Source organism: Marmota flaviventris, chromosome 12 (assembly GCF_047511675.1).
Source record: "Marmota flaviventris isolate mMarFla1 chromosome 12, mMarFla1.hap1, whole genome shotgun sequence".
Lineage (NCBI taxonomy): Eukaryota > Metazoa > Chordata > Mammalia > Rodentia > Sciuridae > Marmota > Marmota flaviventris.
The window spans coordinates 51036210-51053140 of NC_092509.1; the positions used below are offsets into that span (position 1 = coordinate 51036210).

General features: G+C 37.5%; 1 protein-coding gene across 1 annotated transcript in view; it reads right to left on the reverse strand.

Moving 5' to 3' along the window:
- Rgs7 (regulator of G protein signaling 7) overlaps positions 1-16931 on the reverse strand; it is a 451424-nt gene that overhangs the window by 382905 nt on the left and 51588 nt on the right. The gene's annotated exons all lie outside the window — the stretch shown is intronic.

Below are 16931 nucleotides of genomic sequence, written 5' to 3' on the forward strand. Positions count from 1 at the left end.
TATTCTGTAAACACATTAAAGAGCTAAAATAAGAAGAAAAAATGATCTTTTATCAAAGATAATGTTTACTGAGTACCCTTAACGTCAGCAGTAAGGTTTTTGTGGCTCTTCTTTATCAAGTTGAAGAAGTTCCCTTTTAAGTTTCCTGAGATTTTTTTCCCCTAATCATAGATGTTGAAATTTGCCAAAATCCTTTTTTTTTTAAAGAGATTGATATGAGTATGAGATTTTCCTCCTATCTTTTTACTATGGTGGTTTATAATGATTGATTTTCAAGAATTAAAATAGCCTTGATCCAGCATGGTGGTGCATACCTGTAATCCCAGTGACCCGGAAGGCTGAGGAAGGAGGATGGGAAGTTCAAAGTCAGCCTCAGAAACTTATTGAGACCTGTCCCAAAATAAAAAAATCAAAATGGCCATGGATGTGCCTCAGTGATTAAGCACCCTTGGGTTTAATCCTTGGTATCAAATAAATAAATAATTAAATGGCTTTATATTCCTGAAGTCAACCCCACTTGGTCATAGTGTATAATTAATATTGTTTAATTCTATTTGTGATTATTTTGTCAAGTATAAGGGTAATACCAGCTTCTTGAATTAAAAACTGTTTTCTCCTCTCTATTTTCTGGAAGAAAGAATATAGAATTGGTAAAATTCTACAGTAAAAACCCATCTGAGTCTATAGATTTCTCTCTGGGAACTAATGTGGTGTTTCATTAGTTTTCTCCCTTGTTTCTAGTTTTTATGTGATCAATATATGTCCTCCATTATTTCTTCTCTCTGTTTGCTTTAGGACTATTATATTCTTCTTTGTCTAAGTTCTTGGGGAACTTATATTATTAATTTGATACCTTTCCTATATTCTACTATTTGCATTGAGTGCTATAAAATTCTCTCTCAGCACTGCCTTAGCTATATATGCCCCATAAATTTTGATACATTGTACTCTCTTTTTCATTAAGTTTGAGATATTTTTTAACTGTTTCCTGTTTGAATTCCTCTTTGATTTATGATTCAATTGGAAATGTGTTGCTGGATGGCCACATACATTTGAAGATTTTTTTTCTTATTATCATTCTACCATCAATTCCTAACATATTTTTACTTGGTCAGAAAGCACATTTCAAATGGGTTCAATTCTTTAAAATTTATTGAAGATTGCTTTACACTCCAGGATGTGGTCGGTCTTGATGTATTTTCAATGAGAACTTGGAGAAATATAGATATACCTCAATTTATGATGGTTAAACTTACCATTTTTAACTTTACATTGGTGCAAAAATAATACACATTCCACACACACCATACTCTGAATTTTGATCTTTCTCTGGGCTAGCAATGTGCAAAACAATATTCTTTCATGCTGGGAAGCAGAAGTGAACTGCAGCTCCCAAATAGCCAAGTGAGCACGAGGGTGAACAATTCACATTCTATGGCATACCGTTTTGCAGTGTTTGTGGGCTACAGGGATTCAATAAAGTAAATTCAGTATAACACTTTTTGGATGAGAAGATTTTTGCACAGCTCTAGGCTAATGAAAGAGTTCTGAGCATGTTCCAGATAGGCTAGGCTAAGATGTTGTGTTTGGTAGTTCAGGTATATTAAATGCATTTCAAGTTATAACATTTTCAACATATGATCAGTTTTTGAGGGATGTAACTCCATTGTAAATTGAGGAGCATTTGTGTACTGTTACGTTTTGTGCAGTGTTCTTTAAATATGGATTAGGTACTTTTGGTTGATGACAAATGTTGAGTTCTATATTCTTACTGGTTTTCTGTCTAACAGTTGTTCTATCCACTTTTGAAAGAGGGATATTTAAAGTATACATTTATAAATGTGTATATGTTTATTTCTTCTTTTTTTAAACATCTTTATCTTGTTTATTTATTTTTATGTGATGCTGAGGATCAAACCCAGTGCCTCACATATACAAGGCAAGCACTCTGCCACTGAGCTACAACCCCAGTCCTATTTCTTCTTTTTATTCTACCAGTTTTGCTTCAAATATTCTGCAATTGTTTTTTCATGCATAAACATTTGGAATTGCTGTATTTTTCGTAGACTGACATTTTGATCATTGTATGATATCCCCCCATCTCTAGTAAATTTCATAGCCTTGAAATCTAATCTATCTGATATGATATGTTCACTTTATTTCCTTCAATATTTGTATGAAATTCCTTGTTCCATTCTTCACTTTTCATCTACTTAACATTATATGTGAAGTCAGTACCTTATGGACAGCATAGAGTTGGGTGATGTTTGTAAATATACTCGGCCAAGTTCTATCTTCTTTTTGGTGTATCAGGCCACTTACTTTCAATGTAATTATTGATATATTTGTTCAGAACCACCATTGTAATTTTTATCTTCTTATCTTTGCTTTTCCTACCTACAATTTCTTATTTTGGGAGATGGGGGTAGGTACTAGGGATTGCACTCAGGGCACTCAACCACTGAGCCATATCCCCAGCCCTATTTTTTATTTTATTTAGAGACAGGGTCTTGCTGAGTTGCTTAGTGCCTTGCTTTTGCTGAGGCTGGCTTTGAACTTGAAATCCTCTTGTCTCAGCCTCCCATTATTTATTTTTTTCCTGCCTTCATCTGGGCTATTTGTACATTGAACATATTTTAGAATTTCCATTTTGATGTCACTGTAGTCTTTTTGAGTCAATCTCTTTATGTGACCTTTCTGGTTGTTATTTTAGGTATTACATTGTACACAGTCTATCACTCTCTACTAATGTTGTCATCACACCAGACTGAGTGAAGTATAGAAATATTATTTCCCCTTACATCCATTTATTCTCTCCTTTTCACAATATAAATGCCTTTAATATTTCCTTTATATACATACATTTAGAGTCACATCAGATGGTGTTTGTTCAGTTGTCAAATATATGTATATACACAATGGAATTTTACTCAGCAATAAAAGAGAACAAAATCATGGCATCTGCAGGTAAATGGATGGCATTGGAAAAGATAATGCTAAGTGAAGTTAGCCAATCCCCCCCCAAAAAATGCTGAATATTTCCTCTGATATAAGGAGGCTGACTCATTGTGGGGTAGGGAGTGGGAGCATGGGAGAAATAGATGAATTCTAGATAGGGCAGAGGGGTGGGAAGTAAAGGGAGGGGGCAGGGGATTAGCAAGGATGGTGGAATGTGATAGACATCATCAGCCAAAGTACATATATGAAGACACGAATTGGTGTCAACATACTTTATATACAACCAGAGATATGAAAAATTGTGCTGTATACATGTTACAAGAATTGTAACGCATTCCGCTGTCATTTATTTAAAAAGAAAATCAATTAAAAAAAGAAAACTAAAGAGGTGAAAAAACGTGCTACTGTTTTGCCTACCCTTTACTTACCATATTCTTTGTTCCTTCTTAATGTTCCAAAATCCTGTCTCATCTTTTCAATTCTGTTTAGATAACTTCCTTTAGTCATCCTTTTAGTGTAAGCCTGCTGGCAATAAATTCTGTAGTTTTACTTCATCCTGAAAATGTCCTGATCTCTCCTTCATCACTGACGGATACTTTAGTCAAGAATGTTGACAATTCTTTTCTGTTAGCACTTGAAAAATATTGTGTCATTTTCTTCTGGCTTCCAGTGCTTCAGATGATAAATCCAATTCCCCTCTTCTCACAAAAGTAAGATGTCATTTTTCTCTGGCAGCCTTTAAGACTTTTTTTTTCTTTTTCTTTAATTTTCAAAAGTTTAATTATGATGTGTTTGGGATGGATTCCTTTGAGTTTATTCTGTGTGGAGGTCAGTCAGCTTCTTGAATCTGTAGGTTTTTGTCTTTTGCTGTGTATAAGAAGTTTTCAGGTATTATTTCTTTGAGCACTTATCTCCCCACTCTCTTTTTCTTCTCGTTAGCAGGCTCTGATATGAATGTTTAGTACCACAGGTCCCTAAATCTGTTCATTTTATTTCAACCTATTTCCTCTGTTATTTTAGATTGAACCATTTCTGTTGTTCTGTCTTCTGCCTTCTCCATCCTGTTGTTGAGTCCCCTCACTGAATTTTCTCTTTTGGTTATTGTATTTTTTAATTCTAAAATTTACATTTGATTCTTCTTTGCATCTTATATTTCTTTGCTGACACTTTGTGTTTCTTTGCTAAGGCTCTCTATTTTTTTAAATTGCTTCCTATTTTTTTTATTTGCTTTGAGTGTGATTCCATTGTTCATTAAAGTATTTTTATCATAATTGCTTTAAAATCTTTGTCAGCTAAACTAACATCTCCATCATGTTGATGTTGGCATCTACTGATGGTTTCTTTCTGATTCTCAGTATGATAAGTGATTTTCAATTGAAAGCTAGACATTTCTAGATATTTTTATAATATATTATGAAACTTTGTAACATATATACATCTCATGTTTTAGTTTTTGTTGTGGTGGTGGTAGTGTTGTCTGATTTGATACTGCTGTGGCAGGGAAGGGGTGAAGTACCACTTCATCACTGTTAGTTGGAATCAGAAGTCCAGTCTTACAAATTGGCCTTTATGAACAACTGGGTGGGGTGAAAGGTAGGTCCCTCAATACCAGTGAGCAGAGTGGTTGCTCTAGATCCCTATGTGGTGTCCACTGATGCCACAGTGGGGGTATCCTCTTTACTCTGACCATGGTGCAAGAGCTGACTGTGCTCTATAGCACCCAACTCAGATGGAGAGGGTTCTTGCTATTGCCAATGGAGGGTCAAGCCCAGCTGTTCACATGGTCTCCCCAACACTGTGGTGGGTGGGGAGGGAGTCTCAATACCTGTGACAGGGATGAAAGCCCCAGCTCTTGCTTGGTTTCCTCTGACCCCACCCTGGGAGCATGCTGGGCCACCTCATCACAGCCTCGTGTGACTACATTTAATCTCCCCTCTCAGCCTTTGCCAGTATAGGTGAGAGCAAGCCTACAGTTTCTTCTGTGGTATTGGCTGGAATAGCACTTGTTATCTACACTTTCTATATTTCTAACCTGCCCCATTTCTGGTCCTTTGACTAGAAAGATCCAGCTTTTGTCTCTGTTACCATTTGAAGGTTATTGGCTTTTCCTACTCCAGGTCTGGGACACAAGGCAAAAACAAACAACATAAAACCCAGGCAACTCATTTCCATGTCATTCCTCATGTACCAATGTCCCTAGTCAGTTTGTCTTCTTCTCTCCTCCTTTATTCTTCCTATGTTTGCTTTATGTAGTATGAGGGGTTCTTAATTCTACATAGAGAACATTAATTGTTCTTAATTGCTGGCATTTTTGGAAGCAGGAGTCTCTCCTTTACATTTACTAATTTAACCCTCATAATGGCCTTCTGAAGTGGAATTATTAAAATTTTCACTTTACATAGGAAGAAGGTGAATGAGATAAAAGTTAATTAGCTTATCTAAAATCCAACAGTTAAAAGTAGCAGAAGCAGTTTTCAAACCAAAAAAATCTGGCTCAAGTCAGTCTTTCAAGTATACTATAACTCCTTTAAAGTAATAAATTGCCACAAGGAAGCTCTTCACATATCTTGCTTGGCCTCTCCCTGTAGAGCTGTATTCCTGGTTATTTTATAATAACTGAGAGTACCCTCCCTGGAATCTAGTTATTCAGGTCACATGCCCCTCTCTTTTCCCATTCCTACCCACAAATACATACCAAATTTAAAAGACACAGGACTATAAGCATAAAAACTATCAATCACATTTCCTTATTGTTGAAGGTTTATCATAAGAGCTAATAAGAACCTCAAAATTGAGAGTCACAAATATAATTATAATGCTTTTATTTATTGACAACATCCTTCTGAACACAATGCTCTTTATTTTCTGGTGAATTCTTGCTATGTGATTTTCAAGGTAACCATTCTTTAGAAGGCTTTTCTTTAACACACTTCTATTCTCCCAACCATCATCCTAAGTCATGTCCATTCCTTTCAATATAATGTCACCCATTCTATTACCTTCTCCCCCACCTAACATCACAAAAGCACTGAGATGGAAAGAGCCTTAGGGTCATTTTAGAGGTGATAACTAAGTAACTGTTGATATTACACCACTTCTGGTGGTAAAACTTGGACTAGAACACAGCACTACATACTACACACACACTTGCTTCTTCAGATCTAATAAAAGTGTAAAATTGTCTTATTATTTCATATATGATACCATTTCCATTCTTTCCATTTGAACCCACTTCTGAAACACCACTAAGAAGCTTCCAATTGTAAAGGAAGGAAGGAGCGGGGAGGGCAGGAGAAAGAGATGGACAGGGATGTCATCCTATCAATAAGCTTGAATGCACACGATCTTCTTCTTCAATCATGAAGAGATTACATCAAACCTGCCTCACCAGGAATCAGTCCCATTCAACCTCTGAGGGCCTTCTCCTCCTCTCTATCAGGCCAAAACTAGAATCTTTCTCTCAGGTCTTTTCAGCTTCCTGTACAAGAGCTGGCCCCCTGTGGCTTGTTGCTGCCAGACTGACTACAGTAGTTTTCCAGAAGCCCCTGGTTATGCCACATTACTCATGGAAAAACAATAGCATGAAAGTGACTTCACAAACCCATAAACATGCCACTTGGAGCCTTCTTGTCCTATTTGGTGACCTATTCCACCCAGCACAATCAACAAGAGCCATCTTGATTTCAGTGCCAAATCCCTGCAAAGACCTTGCCTGAACACTTTCATTAAAGCCCTAACAATATAGATTTCTGCATGTCATGATGAAATAACCTGTCCTTAAAGCTCAAAGTCCAGCTGACTGCAGTATTTAAAAAAAAAAAAAAGCCACCAGACACTGACAAATGTAGAATCACAAAATTATTTTAAATTGATCAATGCCAAGAAAAGTCATGATGCATTGAGGAGTCTCAGCACAAAAGGAGCAGCCTCTGCCCATTAACATGATGGATGTCAGTGAAGGTAGAACCCTTTTTTCAGGGCATAAAAGATAAGTGGCAGTGAGGTCATCCACAAAGCATATGACATTTAGTCCCTGGCTCTAGTTTCCCTAGTTCTCCTTTTCTGTAACCCACAAAATGTGCTGCCTCATATAATGATCTTGGGCAGAGGAGAGTTGCCTGGGCATCCTTTAATGTATAGATTCCTACCCCATACATACACACACACATACACACACACACACACACACGGACTTCTGTGTAAATATGCACTGTCAGGAATCACATTCCTGCCTTATTCTAAAGCAAGTAACTGTCAGGTTTAGAAATATGTGGTGGCCATGTTTACTGATAGAAAAATCAAAATATATGGCATAGAACAGATTACTGACTAAGTGTGAGCACCTATTTGCATAATTTTATTTGATGTGGAAACTTACAGGAAAATAGCAAAAATTCCTAGAGAACAAAAATGTGAATTTTTGAAAATGCAACAGAAATGATTATCAACAGATGTAGATTTTATGTGATCAAGCACTTGATATTTCATTATCCAAAGAGTAATAATACCCCCATTTTACACATGAGAAAACTGGGCTAAGAGAGGGTAAGCAAGTTGCCCGAGATCACAAGACTAGTGATGAGAAGATTCAGGATTTGACTCCAGTCTCGTCCTACTCCATCGGTTCTTTCTCATGTATCTGCTCCTTCATCTCTGAATGGTCAGGAAGACCAAAAAGCTATTTATTTCTCCTTGTAGAAGACTTTCAAGAGAATATCTCAGCAGTCTGAAGAGTTCAGCAGATCATCCTCCAAACTTCATCAGAATCAAGGCTGATGTGCTGAAGTTGTGATGTGATATAAATGGTGACTTCATTCTGATCCCCAGACACACTGGAGATGGCAGGTGCTTTGCTTCAGAGCTCAAGATTGTCAGAAAGCAAAAGTAAAGGAAGCCACAAGCTCTGACCCCATCCTCAAACCGAAGACTGCTAACAACTGCAAAACCATGTAAGGGAATAAATCAACTTCTGAAAAGTCTTGAAAAGTCTCTTTATTCACGTTTCCCAAAACCTCTAGTCAAGACCTTGAAAAGGACAGGACTCTTAACCTCTAAAACGTATGCCCATCTTTGATGAGAAATTCACATAAGCATATCTCACCTCAATCCTCCAGCATATTCAGCAGGAATAACACTTTCTGGAGCACAATTATCACAAAGATGCTTCCCAGTGGCCAAAACAACAAGCCTGCTCAGTGATTATATAAATCATTCAGCCTTTATAGATGTTCTGGTCATCCATTATTGTTACTGGCGCTGTGTTTGGGTTCTACAAGGCTTAATATGCCCCATAAGTCATGATACTAATTCTTTCCTCTGTCAAGAAATGGTGATCTCCAAATAGCCCCCATACCCAGGACAATGCCAGTCAGTCTTTCCATGAGATGTGTGACACATAATCCTTCTGTGATGCCTCTCCCACCTCCCTATCAAACCTCAGCATCTAACTCTCCCCTTTCTCTGGTCAATTCAAATCATTTGTAGGTCCTTAACCACATCATCCTTGATCTTGGCTCCATCACTTATTCTAGCTCAAAGTGAATCCTCTGTGAACCTTCTTATCTTGCCAGGAGAGGCATCATTAGAATTGATGTGAAAGCTAAAGCAATTTGCATTTTTTATCTTGGAATTTTTGTAGTCTGGTTAGCTTCGACCATGCATGCAAATCGCTTTTAATTCAGATGTCACATTTTAAAAAGTAGGGTTTTTTGTACAGGTGTTTGTGAGAAGTTCATAATTTAGGGAACATATATGTAATAATGTCTCACCCAAAAATGCTATAGGCAAGACAATCAAACAGCAGCAGCTGATGCCAAGATGTGTGATTCAGATGATTTGAAAATTAAGTGGCATTCCAAAGAGTCTGGGCAAATTTCCCTCAGATATGAGACACTAGATAACAGACTGAATTTTCCAAAGACATGAATGATTTCTCTGACCAAAGCTTACTAAAATAGAGCATCATCTTTGAAAATTAGCATGCTTCCATGAGGTCCAAATATCTCTCTCATCATACCACTATCTCAGAGTACACAGTAAAAATCATTTGTTTCTTATTTATGCTAAGTAGTAAGGAAACTTTGTCCTGGTCTCCTTTCAAGTTAGTTTGCCTGATTGATTAAACAAGAGGATGAACTCTCCTAGAATAATAAAATAATCTACTCAATTACACATTAATTGAACAACATTAGCTTAAATGTATAAAGGGGAGGGGTACATTAGGCAAAAATGGAGCAAAGAGGGTTTAGTGTTGGTTTTGACCTGAATTCTGGATGCTAATTTTGTCACTTTGTAGCTATGCACCTCTGAAAAAAAATACTAAAGCTCTCTAAACCTCATTTTTCTCAACTGTTAATAGGGATGACAGTAGGCACTTCATGGAATAGCTGGATGGATTACTAATTTGTCATTTACAAATACCTGTATATGTGAACTTTACTTTTTAATATGTCATTAGAACTTGAAAGAAAAGAGATTTGTGAGCATGTATATAAATCACCAGAATATAACAGAAGCATAAAATGGCATAAATAATATATTGAGCGCAGGGCCTAGCACAGAGTGAGAACTTACTTTTTTTCCCCACTTATTCTACCTCCTTACTAGATTTAAAGACTTCTAACTAGAAAGATAATGAAAACAAGGCCTGTCCTTAAGGATTTAAACTGGTAAAGGAGATAAAATGTGCTCATATTAGAGCAAATAAGATACACATTGAGAACAAAATAAACCCAAGCAATATGAAAACACAAGGGAGGAAAACCATAAGCCATGCTCCCTTGGGACATCTGGAACTTCATGAAGAGACAATTTTAGATGAGTCTCATAAAAGTGGCACAAACCTTCTTGATGTGAGGATCACAGCTTTTAATTAAGCCTCTTTCTTGAAATACATAGAGAGAGGGAGAGCAGAAAAGGTACAAACTATGGATAACAACACAGATAATGACACAATGGTAAACCCTAAAGGAATTTCCACTGGTTACCAACCTTTGCACCTCAATCACGGATCACAACTGGGGGGGTGGGGGCAGATGAAATCTTTATGCCAAAAAGTGAAGCTACTACTTCCAACCTAAGGAAGGGCAAACCTTATCCTTCCCCTTCTGGCTCAGAGAATTCCCAATATCCCACTCAGCTAAGAACTCTCCATCTGAAATACAACTGATGAGAGAACTTCTACTTTAATGTACATAACTCTTTCTATAGATCTAGAGACTAATTCCCAAAAAGAAAAAGGAGGGTGGAAAGGGGATCATTTAGGAAAGAAGCAATGATCTTAACAAGAAATAGAATGGCTTGTAGAGTGAGCTTTGGAGAGGAGTCCTGTTAGCAGTAGACATTGGAGGTTCTAGATTTTCATGTACTTTGCTGTTTAGTCAACCAGTGACATAAACTGTGTAGCAGAAGAGGGTCCCATTACTGCAACAGAACAGAGCAAGACAGGGCTAAAAGCTGTCCATGGCACTCCCACTTGAGAAGAGGCTACAAGTGCTCAAGCCAAGAATGGATGGACTCCTAACAAGCTATCTACCTCGCCATGGCCAAACACTTCATCTACCTCAAACATTCTTCACCCCAGAAAAATAAATAAACCCTGGGTCTTAAAAGATAGTACAGGGACAATGGTCCTAAAATTTCACAGGAAAGGAACACCACTTCAAAAGTATTTACTATTACAAGCCACATGATCTTAAATAAATTACAATGCATCCATATGATCTAATATTTTGCAGATGTCAGTACTCACACTGTCAAGTAACATTTAATGCATCAGAAAATTTTTAGAATGTAATATGAAGTGAAAAGAACTAAATCCAAACCTGTATGTGCAGTGCTTGTCAATTTCACAAAACTTTGCACGTGTGATACATACACAACAATGAAAATAAATTTCAATGTTATGGTAGTGACTTCATCTGAATAATGTGATTATGCATGAATTTTTGTGCCTTCAGGCTACTTTGTTCAATTTTCTTCCAAAATTTCTATGAGGATACTTTCATAATTTAAAACGTGTCATGTTTTAAAATAGATAAGTATACAAATATACAGATAATACAGTTTGAGGTAAAAAAAAAGCCTTTAAGACAAAGAGGAAATGTTGACAAAGACAAGTCAATAAGAAAACATAAGCCATGACTAGAAAGCATCTAGAAAACTGGGGTGTGTGAGAGCAAACAGACATGGTGAGGCAGGAAACAGGGACTGCACTCAGATCGGAAAGGGCCTTCAATGCCTCATTTAGGATCAAAGATTTTCTTCAGTCCAGAGCAGATATTTTTGAATGTTAGCAAGGTGTGGTAGAGCTGTGCTCTGAGAGATTATTCCCACAAGTAGTGGGAATAGTGATTAAGAGGTCAAGTGACATAGAAAAAAATGTTAGAGTAAAAAAATTGAATCAACATATCTTGTTGCAATTGAAAAAGACAATTCTCTGTGAGAACTGCCATTTTTAAAACACATCTTGAGTCCGGTACCCTAAGCATCAATTCATTTCTCCTCTTCCAGATGGACTGGAGAAGTTCTCTCCTGAGTGCTAACAGTTGGAGGCTGTCACCACAGCAACCAACAGAACAACTCTGCCCCTCACTAACTACATCCCAGGCTGTGGCTTGCATGGGAATGAAGATGTGCTTTCAGACAGGGCTGGGTGAGACTCAGTCTGGCTGCAGGTGTCTGTGAACACTGCCTGATTCCGGGTGTTTTCTATAATTACTGGAATGATGAAACCTGTCATGCTTTAAGGTAGCAAGCAAGAGAGACAAATTAATTCCTGCCTTCCTGAACTAAAAATATATATTCATCAAGTCCAATCGGATTTGTTTTAATTAGTTTTTTTTTTAAGCCACAGTTTTTGCAACTCTTTATCCAACTGGCTCTTTTCCTTAATATTAAAGAAAACATTTTTTATACCTAAGATATTCCTGCCAAACAAACCTGCTGGCCTTACATATGTCTCACCTTGTCCACCGAGGCCAACTCAGGATGAGAATGAGAATCACTTGTTAGGTCTATGCTCTTTTTCACAGAAATTTAATCTCCTTTTATTCAGATCCATGAACCAACATGATTTTTAAGAATTATTTGAGTCTATACTATCCATTTAATTATGGCTAACAACAACAGCAAAATAAAAAAAAAAATACAACTTGCTTGAGAAGCAATTCAGTTCAAAATCCATGTATTTTTTTTCCATTATTAGGCAGATTCAACAAAAATATACCAATAGTTTAGTGGAGAACTCTAATAATTCCTAATCATCTGACTATGACTTCATAGCATGCAAAATCTCTGGCCCTCATAAGATATCACAGTGAATTGGAGAACCACTGAGCAAAGATACAAAAAAAAATATTTACAGTTATCAATTAGGTGTTTGGATTTGAAGTATTTCCAACCTAGCATTTACATCCCAACCTGCACAATTTTTTGCTACAACTGTGAGCCACTCACATTATTATTTACTTAGTTTAAATTAACTTTATGGCTTAATCTCTTTCAAAGTAATCATACAATCAACCTTAGAGTAGGAAGCAAGGAAACATGACCAGATACAATGGAATTCACCACATCACTGACAGGCAAATACCTTTGAGAGTTCTGAAAACTTTTTAAGATTTCACGTACAATTTGAAGGTCTTATAGCACACTATTTTTCTGCTGTCATTCAAATAGCTTATAAACCCACATCTCAATGACCCCCTTCCCAACAAAGTCCATTCTCAATGTAAAGCTTCTGTGTCAAGAAAACCCAATAAAAACAATGACAGAACAACCTGCAATATTCAGACAGCTTTTTTAAGGCACAGGTTTTATTAGAGAACCTGGGCCCCTTTGTGCAACAAATTAAGCAGGTACTCTGCCTGGTACTAGGGATGCAGCAGTGAACAAGAAAATATAATCCCTACCCAACAGGCCTGGGAGCAAGACAGAAAACTAGACAAGAGGGTCTCAGGAGGTGAGGATAGCATAAGGGAATTAAACTGCAAAATCCCAGAGGAATGGCTTCTAGCTTGAGATCTCAACATGGACTTCAAAGAGGAAAATACACACCAGCTACATCAGAAAGATTACCATTAAAGTTGCTATTTCATTCTTCTCAAACATTATATTGATTTAAAGTGAAACAGGAATTGTGATATAAGTTATTTATTGGAGACTCTGCCCTCCAGGGCTTGGTACAAAATTCAAAAGATACAAAGGCAACTTTGTTCCACATATCCTCCCTCCCCAAAACCTGTCTGTTCAGGATTAAATAAGACTGTAGCTATTGGGAACAAGCCAGCTACCCTGAGTGGGGTGTGTGTGTGTGTGTATGTGTGTGTATGTGTATGTGTGTGTGTGTGTGTGTGTGTGTATTGAGTAATGAGTAAGAGCAGCCCTGGCAATTAACAAAGGGAGTAGCAAGGAGGTCTTATCTCACATTTCTGATCTTATACTGATATAGTTTTGATCTTGAATGTCTCCCAAAGACCTCTGTGTTAAAGGCTCAGTCCTGAGTTTAGTGTTATTGGGAGGTGGTGAAACCTTTAAGAGGTGGGGCTTAGTGAGAGACCTTCTGGTCACTGGGAGTGTGCCCCTGAACAGGATAATGCAATCCCATCCCTTTACTCTTCTCTTTATCACTTTCCCACCATGAGGTTAGCAATTCTGCTGAATCACACACTTGCCACCACTGTCCCTAGGCTCTATCACCAGAATCCTGAAAGTAATGGTTCTGCCCCACCATGGACTGGAAACTCCAAAAACTGTGGGTCTAAACCAACCTTTTCTCTTTATAAATTGATTGGTCTCAGGCATTTGTAACAGAGATGGAAAGCTAAAACATCTACCAAATCTGTATTCTTGCAGTCTTCCTCCAGCTCTTTTAAATAGTAATTTTCCACTTCCAGCTTCCTGGACCAAAAACCTTGCAGTCATCCTTGATTTGTTGCTTTCTCTCACATCCAACATCCAATCCATCAGCAAATTCTTTTAGGTCTACCTAATAAATATACCCCAAACCCCCTACCTCCAGTGACCACCACCCTCATCCAAACCACCATTTCCTGCAGGGATTACTGCAATAACCTCCTCACAGGTCTCCCTACTTCCAACTGTATCAATTTATTTTCTAGCACAACATCCACAACATACAGAATAAATCTGTTCATATGTAAATCAGATCACAACACTTCTCTCCTCGAAATTCTCCAAGAGCTTTTACCTCCTTCACATAAAAGCTGAAATGTTCTGGAGGCAGCCAGCAAAGCCTTACTGTCCTGATTTGACCCACTTTCCTTGGTCATTTTGCTCCAGCCCCTCTGGTCTGCTTGTTGTTCCTTAAGCTGGTTAAGTACTGTTCCTCCTGGAAGATACCTCCCACTACTCTGTTTGGACACTCTTTCCTTGGGCAGTGATTTCTTGCTTCCTTTATGTCTTGACTCAAATGTCAGTTTCTCAGAGAGGTCTTCCCATGGCCACTGGGTATGTAAATTTTGAGTCAGCACCATTTCCCTCCTTTATCTTCCTCTCTGGCACATTGACATCTAGCAAGTTGTATATTTTACTTCTGTGTCTTATTCATCCTCTCATCCATTTAGAATGTGAATTCCATGAAGAAAGTATTCTTATACATTAGAATGACGGCTGTATTCTCAGAACTTAGATGAGAATCCGGCCCATGGCATGTGTCCAATGGATGCTTGTGGAACAGATTTCTGGAATGGGGAGGAGAAAGGGCAGATAGACTATGAAAATGGATTCTCAGAAGGACAGCAGCACCATTATAGTTAATAAGGGTATGGTGAGTGGACTGAATTCAGAGAGGATATGGCAAGAATGTCCCACCTCTGTGGGGAGAAGATATAAACTGTTACAAAGAGATAGAGCATTATATAATCACTTGTCCTTTTAATGTGTAGCCTGGATGTAAATTTGATTCTTAATCATTACTGAGGGGCAAATACATAATAAACTCTGTGATCCTATAAATCTCATTTCAGAAATTTAGGAACTCATTAGCAAACAAGAATGACCATGACACAAGGAAAATCAGCATCGTGTAAAAATCCAACAGTATAATTGGCTGGTGCTAAGAACTACATAAAAAGCTTGAAATGCTGTGATTGCTCTATGAAAAATTTCAGTGCTGAATCACAGATATGGGCTTTATAAACCCTCAAGTCTCCCATGAAGCATCTTCGATAACTGATTGATATAAGGAGTTATCATGCTTTTGAAATATCCTAATCCCAAAAGATAAGCGTACAATCATTTTCTAATGAAAAATGTACAAGAAAGTAAAATCAAACCACATGCCTCAAAATGGCAACACATCCATACATCTACTTTGTTCTGAAAGTATCCAGTGAAATGGTTAATAGGGATACCTCTAAAGTGTTAAAAAGTTTAATTACTACTAGATATAAACCAAACATTGAAACACAGGTGTGTCATCACTATAAATGGCAAAGTGATGTATTAATGCTTTTTGAAAAAGATTAATCAGAAAACCACCAAAATCATTTATTAAAGGGAATTTGAACAGGACATGAAGATTTGTAAGCCGAGTCTCACTCTGTCCTCACTGAATCTGCTACCAGCACATTAAATCACTCACTCCCTTCAAAAGAGAAGTTTGTTGGACAGTGACCAATGGAACATAAATAAAAGAAGAATCACAAATGAGACCAAACTACTCACCATCAGAATGATAAAGAATAAAAAAATTAATGCCTTTATTGGGATTGCCAGGGAAGACAAATATTAAACAAATAATCAAGGAAAGAATTGATTAAAACTAGGAGACCAACATTCCAAGCCAAAGAAGTAGTCTGAGTGAAGATCCTGAGAATAGAGTTTGCATTATGTTTGAAATACTGCACTAAGGTCAGTTCATTCAAGTCGAGTTTTCCTGATTGACAGGTCCTAGCTCCTAAGTCCCCACTTAGATGTCACCACTTCAGGCAGCCCTTCCTTACCTCAACCTTTAAGTCAGTTTTCCTATATATACCCTGATGGTACCTTCTACTGTTCTTTCATACTCAACACAATTATCTGTACATCTGTATAATATTATAGAGATGCTTAGTGTAAATAGGATCCAAGATACAATTAGAGAAAATTCTGGAGCCTATAGCGAACAGACCAAAGATGAATCAATCAATCAATCTCTCTCCCTCTCCCTCTCCCCACTCCCTTTCTTTCCCTCTCCCCTCCCCCTCCCTCCCCCCTCTCTCTCTCTCTCTCTCTCTCTCTCTCTCTCTCACACACACACACACACACACACACACACACACAATCCTCCCCAAATAGGTCTTATTCTTTTTCTGTATGTCAAAGATTAAGCAAACACTTGAGCAGCACCAGTCTGGGGAATCTAATGTTGATAATTGATAGAACAAGGTCAGTGAAGGTCATGGCTCTTCCAAAGTCTCCAAGATTCTCACCACCTAGTCTTCCAAGGAAATGACATAGTTATGAAAAAAGAGTTAAGAGCAAATTGTTTTCACTCCTTTCACAATATTTTGACTACCTTTACATAAGTGTCTAGAGAGGTAATATAAAATAAATCACCTGAGCTGTGCCTATTACATTTGAGGATATTTGTATTGCATAACTCACACCCAGACAACAACAGACTACAGAACTGCATCTCAGGGGGTGGTTAGAGCTAAACCTTGTAGACATCCACTTTAATTTTAATTTCATTGTATACAAATTTAAGTACGAGATAGTTCCAAAGTAATGATAATGTGTTTAAGGAGGCAGAGGGCTAGCCAGCAAAGTTCTAAAAACCATGTAGTGGCCCATTCAAAACTCTGACACTTTTAGTGTTTCCATTATTATGTCTTGCTGACACACACTGACCATATTACATGCCTCCCAGATGATACATAAATATTTGTAGAACAAAAACACTACTGTCTTACTTGCTACAATAAATGCAAAGAACTTAAAAATCCAACTACCTTAAGCAATTCTAAAGA